This window comes from Eumetopias jubatus, unplaced genomic scaffold (assembly GCF_037043125.1).
Source record: "Eumetopias jubatus isolate StellerSeaLion01/CBP00866 unplaced genomic scaffold, mEumJub1_p1.0 scaffold_10, whole genome shotgun sequence".
Lineage (NCBI taxonomy): Eukaryota > Metazoa > Chordata > Mammalia > Carnivora > Otariidae > Eumetopias > Eumetopias jubatus.
In genome coordinates, this window is record NW_028274816.1 from 55,958,877 (window position 1) to 55,965,625 (window position 6,749).

The window sequence follows — 6,749 nt, forward strand, 5'->3', positions numbered from 1 at the left end:
GGAACACGGCCCATTTCAGGGTACAGACAGCAGATTATCAAGGTGGCTGGCATGTGCAGTTCTTTGAGGGGTCACGGTGGGGTCATGATGCAAAATTCCAGTCGCCAGACAAAGGGACCACCTGACTATGAAGGACTTGGGCCTTGGGAGAATCAGCGTGGAGGGTGGGGGTGGGGCATCAAAGAGTTTAAGCGGCAAAGTGACACGGCCAAGTTCACAGTCTTTAATTATTTATTTATTAAGATTTTATTTATTTATTTGAGAGAGTGAGCGAGCACAAGCGGGGAAACTGCAGGCAGAGGGAGAGGGAGAGGGAGAGGGAGACGCCGACTCCCCGCTGAGCAGGGAGCCCAATGCGGGGCTCGATCCCAGGACCCTGGGACCGTGACCCCAGCTGAAGGCAGACGCACCACCGAGTGAGCCACCCAGGCGCCCGCAAGTGCAGTCTTTAGAAGAAGACTTTGCACTCTGACCCATTTGCTAGTGGGTGTGGAAATGGGTACAGCCTTCATGGAGAGGCATTAGGCAACAATCATTAACGTTAGAATTCCCACACCTTTTGCTTTGTTCAAAGAACACAGAAGTTCTTTGGGGGATTTAGTATATGACTGTGGTCACACCCGCGGGAAATCACTGATGTTGTTTGCGCTAGCTAACACCAGAAACCGGCAAAGCGCCCATCAGGAAGAAGACAGCAAAGTGTCTTATGGCCCATCCTTGCAACAGAACACCACCCAGCTTTACAGGGGAAAAAAAAAAAAAGCCAAATCTCTATGCATTACAGTGGTGTGCTGGTAAATATTTAATCACCAGCTCTTTGGGGGAAGAAACGGCCCTGATTTGCCAGTGTCTATGGTGTAACTACTCCCACCGCTGCACATTGTAAGCTACCAGTTGATACCGTTGAGTTGTGACATTGTTGAATGCAGAATTCAGAAAAAAATACACAATAGGCCACCGTTAGGTAGTGTTCTTACCATGCGGACACGACGGGCGTTAAGGAACCCCCGGAGCGGAGATAGTAGTAAAATGCAGTACAATAATTAGGAAGTGATAAGTGTTGACTACTTATTGTCTTTGTGTCTAATGTCATTTATTTCACCGTAAATGTGTATAATTTAATTTTCAGTAATGGCTGCGTGTAACCAACTGGCTTGCAAAATTCCCCAAAATTTAGCAATCGGCTCTCGCAAACTGTTACAAGCCGGCCCCAGCACACCACTGAGACATCTCCCAGAGGAGAAAGCAAAAGCCAACTTGTGGACAAGTCTCTGAGAGCTTATGTGTCGGCCCCATTCTCCTCAACCACTCCTCTTCAGCTTCGCTGCTCCTTCCTGGATCTGCAACACTTCAGACTCACTCCTACCTCAGGGCCTTTACACTTGCTGTTCCCTCTGCTCTTTGCACCCATGCCGCCAGATGACCATGTGACTCACTTCCTTACCTCCTTTGGGCCTTTCCTCAAACATTCCCTTTCACTGGGGCCTTCTCTGACCATTTTGTAAAAAAAATAGAAACCTGCTGGGGCGCCTGGGTGGCTCAGTCCTTAAGCGTCTGCCTTCGGCTCAGGTCATGATCCCAGGGTCCTGGGATCGAGCCCCGCATCGGGCTCCCTGCTCTGCGGGAAGCCTGCTTCTCCCTCTCCCGCTCCCCCTGCTTGTGTTCCCTCTCTCACTGTCTCTCTCTGTCAAATAAATAAATAAAATCTTTAAAAAAATGAAACCTGCTTCCCTGATATTCCGCCTCCTTTGCCTGCTTTGTTTTATCAAAAGGACTTACCATGCCATCTGACCTGCTATATAATGTCAAAATGTACTTATTTTATTTATCCACTGTCTGTCTCCCCCCACTAGAATGTCAGCTCCACGAGTGCAGAGAATTTTGTCTATTTTCCTTGCTGCTGTACCCCCCCCCCCGTGCCCAGAACAGTGCCCGGCATACAGTAGGTGCTCAATATAAACATGTGTTGAATAAAAGAATATACTCTTTTTTTTTAAAGTAGGTTCTACACCCAAGGTGGGGCTTGAACTCACAACCCTGAGATCAAGAGTTGCACACTCTACCGGCTGAGCCGGCCAGGCATCCCCGACTCTACTCTTAAATTTGAAAAAAAAAAAAAAAATCATGTGAATAACCTGAATAGCACTTTGCCATCTGCACTTACATATGATAGACTATCTCTGGAGAAAACCCAAGAAACTGGAGGCCCGGCCCCAGCGCCTCCCTGGAGGGGCCCCAGGGGGGAAGGGAGAAGGGAAGGCATTCACTGAGTCCCCTCCTGTACTTTTAGAAATCTCTGCCATGTGCCTTTAATTACCTATTAACTTTTTTTTTCAAGTGTTCTCTTAAAAGTACTGCCCCAGGCTGCTGTGGGGAGCAGGGACTGGAGGAGGGTGAGCCTGGGCTGTGACGAGGCCGGGGCAGTGACCTAAGAGTGGGGACTGGCCAGGGCTGCCAAGCCCTCATAGCCTGTTCCAGAAGGTCCTGCCATGGAATGTTCTGCACGAAGCCCTTAGAGGCTCTGGGAGGCGAGGCCTATCCCTCAGACCCTGCCCTCTGGCCTGGCCTCTGCAAGCCACCCATGGGGTCTCCCAAAAAGGCATCTTTGGCCACCTCTGCCCCTACACAAAAGGATCCTGATATGATCCTGCCACCTCCAACTGTCCAGTGGATCAAAGCTCTGGATCCTTCATACCCCATCTAGAAGGGTAAGAGCAGACTCACCTCCCTCCCTGCTCCCCCCTATTCCTCCCTCTCTCTAACTTTCCTCCCTCCTCCCTCTTTCTACAAGACACACACAACCTCCCCCAGGGCCTCTGAAACACCATCTCCCTCCCTGCTCATGCTGTTCCCTCCACCTGGAACTCCATTCCCCCCCCACCTCTTCACCAGACTGAGGTTTATCTGGGAGACAATGGCTTCCTTCCTTCACATAACAAACATGTGACAGCCATCAACTCTTTGTCAGGGGCGGGAGGGGAGGGGAGGAGGGGGGGCGGGTGCCAGGGATTAGGGAGCAGGAACTGAGAAGAGGCCATATCCTAGCTGGCAAGACAGAAAATAAAGGAGACAACAGAAAGTACAAACAGGGGACTTTTAAAAAGGGTTAAGTGCTGCAAGAACTGGTCTACAGTCTGACTGAGAAGGAGCCTTCAGGTGAGGAAGTGAGAAAAGAGAAGCAGGCAGAAGGAACAGCAAGTACAATGGCTCAGAGGCTTGGAAATGAACTCTGAGAGTTCAAGAATCAGAAAGAAGGCCAGCACAGCTGGATTTAAGGATTTAAGGGAATGAGGGAAAGTAGCATCAGACACAGCCAAAAACATGGGTCTCCATGCTTGTCATAGATTCTGTAAGGAGCTTGGTAGCCCGTCCTCCGGGAAGCCCTCCTTGACTGCATCAGGTGCCCGCCCTGCCCCCCCCAACCCTGTTCACTCTAGGGTTGTCACTCTCTAGTCACTGGCCCGTCTCCCGCAATGCCCTGTGAGGGCAGGGCCGGTTGCCATCGCGTCCACAACACTGTCCAGCACATGCTTGGGTACACAGAAAGTACTTGGTAAATGCCCTAGGAGGCTCGCCTTCTCTGCTTCCCTGGCTCCCTTCAGCCTTGCCTCTTCCTAACCCAGCCCTACATTCCTGAGCTCCTCATCCGGCTAATTTCTATCATCCCATCCTCAAAGGCTCCTCTGGGGAGGACTCCCAGCTCCAGTTGCCTTTCATGGGCTGCAGGCCCGAGGTGAAGTTTCTGAAGTGGTCAGATCAAACACCCCTAGGGCTGGGCTTGGGCTGGGCCAGCATGGGGAGGCTCAGAGGAAACAGAAGTTCCCAGGCGGGGGTGTTCAGAGGAGGAGAATGGAGGCGGGATGGGCAGGGCGAGCCCCACCTCATCATGACAACACATGACTTTCAGTGGCTGATTCATTTTGTGCCAGATGCTGGGCTAATATTTATTTTATTTTTTTAAAGATTTTATTTATTTATTAATGAGAGAGAGAAAGAGACAGAGAGAGGCAGAGGGAGAAGCAGGGCTCCTTGCAGAGCAGGGAGCCTGACGTGGGACTCGAGCCCAGGACCCTGGGGTCAAGACCTGAGCCAAAGGCAGACGCTTAACCGACTGAGCCACCCAGGTGCCCCTGGGCTAATCTTTATTTTTTTATTTTATTTTATTTACTTATTTTTTTAAATATTTTACTTATTTATTTGAGAGAGAGAAAGCATGAGCAGGGTGGAGGATCAGAGGGAGAGAGAGAAGCAGACTCCCTGATGAGCAGAGAGCCCAATGCGGGGCTCGATCCCAGGACCCTAGGATCATGACCCAAGCCGAAGGCAGATGCCTAACTGACAGAGCCACCCCTGGGTGGCCAATCTTTAAAAATAATATAATGTATTAATTTAAACGGGTAAGATGTAGTCAGAGTGCATAATTCAGAAGACTCAAAAGGGCTATACAGAAAAGTAAGTATTTCTATTTTATTTTTAAAGATTTATTTATTTGAGAGTGGGGGAGGGGCAGAGGGCGAGAGAGAATCTCAAGCAGACTCCCCGTGCTGAGCGCAGAGCCCTACAACGGGCTCGATCTCACGACCCTGAGATAGTAGCCAAAATCAAGGGTCGGACACTTAACCGACGGAGCCACCCAGGCGCCCCTCTATTTTACAATTTTAAAAGGGTGGAGAAAAGCCCCTCTCACCTTGGGTGCGGGCAGCTCCCATTTTTAAACAATGTATATCTGCTGCGCACCCAGTTCCCCTTCCTGGAGGCAACTCTCAATACCAGTTTCACTCAAAATATTTGCTAAAAAAAATATTCACTAGGCACCTACCATCAGCCAGGCACTGTTCTAAGGACTGAGGATATAACCATAAGCAACAGAGTGGGCTGGGGACTCAGTAATTTTTATAGAAAGGTCAGAGAAGATCAAACAGCCCTTTTGTGTGCTGGTAGGGATGATCTGGATTCCTAGATTTCAGAGGAGAAACAGGGGAGAAGAGGACGGCTGGAATGTTGTTCATACCGAGGCAAGACAGGAAGGGTCCCCCAGCTCAAGAGCATAGTTCGTCATTACTAAGGAAGGTGTGTTTTCCAAAGACAGTCACAACAATCTCTCCCATCCAAAATGCTCTCACAGTGTGACCTTGACATTCCTCCCACTGAGTGTGTTTTGTGCGAGGGTGTGTTCCCTCCCCCTTGAACCTGGGCAAAACCTTGCGGCTGCGTGAACCAACGAAACACAGAGGAGGTGAGGCTTCCGAGGCTCATTGTCAAGTGCCAGGCACCTCCCGCCTGCTTTTAGGGCACTCACTCTTGGAACCCAGCCACCAGGCGCTGAGGAAGGTCAAGTAGCCCACTCAGAGAGGTCCCATGAAGGTACTCTGGTTGTCAGCTCAGCTGAGGTCCCAGCCAGTACCAACTGCCAGGACAGGAGTGAAGACTCCTCCAGCTGATTCCAGCTCCCAGCCTGGAGTCATCCCCCACCCCCCACCCCATTCTGCAACTCTTGCCAGTTGAGGCCCCAGACATCAGGGAGCAGAGACAAGCTGTCCCTTGCTGTGCCTTGTTCAAATGCCTGACCTACAGAATCCATGAATATAATACAGGGGTGTTTTACGCTAAGTTTGGGGGTTGTTTGGTATGCAGCAGTAGCAGATAACTGGTATACCAAGGAACAGGAGGAAAGAGGTAGATGAGTAGTAGGAGTCTGGGGAAGTTTTCTTCTGGGGGGTTCTCCTCTCTCAGTGACATAGGAAGGAAAGTCCCCACTGACAGGGGGCAAGAAGGGAGGAGATGTAGGAGTTTGAGTTGTCTAGGAAACAACTCGAGTCCCTCCACAAATGAACGGATAAACCAAATGTGGTATATCCACGCAATGGAACATTTTTCAGCCTCCATCCTTCCACGCCTCCATAAAGCTGGTGTGAATGTCCTGGCCGACGCTCTCAAGAGCTCAAGAACATTAACAATGCCAACAAGAGAGGCACCTGCCAAGTTCTTATTAGGCCATGCTCCAAAGTAATTTTCCAGCTTCTAATTGAGATGATGAAGCCTGATTACACTGAAATCACTGATGATCACGGAGCTGGGAAAATTGCTGTGAAGCTTATAAACCCATCCCATTAGTTTGGTTTCATTGCATTGACAACCGCAGCTGGTGTCGTGGACCAAAACAGGTAGGACAAAAACACACAGGAGGGAAGGTCCTGGTGATCTTTTCCAAGGGAGGGAATACATACATACAAATAAAATGTTTCAATGGGGGGAGAAATGAAATGAAATTCTGACACACTCTACGACATGGACGAACCTTGAAAACATTACGCTAAGTGAAAGAAGCGAGACACAAGAGAATAAATATCGTGGGGTTCCATGTATATGAGCTATCCAGGAATAGACAAATTGGTAGAGACCGAAAGATAGTGGGGATGGTTGCACAACATGGTGAAAGTGCTTAATGACTCCGAATTTAACACTTTTCAATGCTTAAAATGATAAATTCTACGTTATGCATTTTTGGGGGTGTGGGGGTAAGTTCTACACCCAATGTGGGACTTGAACTCACGACTCCGAGATCAAGAGTTGCATGCTCTACCAACTGAGCCAGCCGGCTGCCCCTATGTTATGTATCTTTTACCACAATTAAAAAAAAACATATTTAGGAGTTTTGGAAGAACAAAGGGACTAGGGCTCAGACAAACAATTGCCAGACAATGTTAGTGAAACCTTGAGGTCCAAGGTACTGAAGTTAACGTGAGACC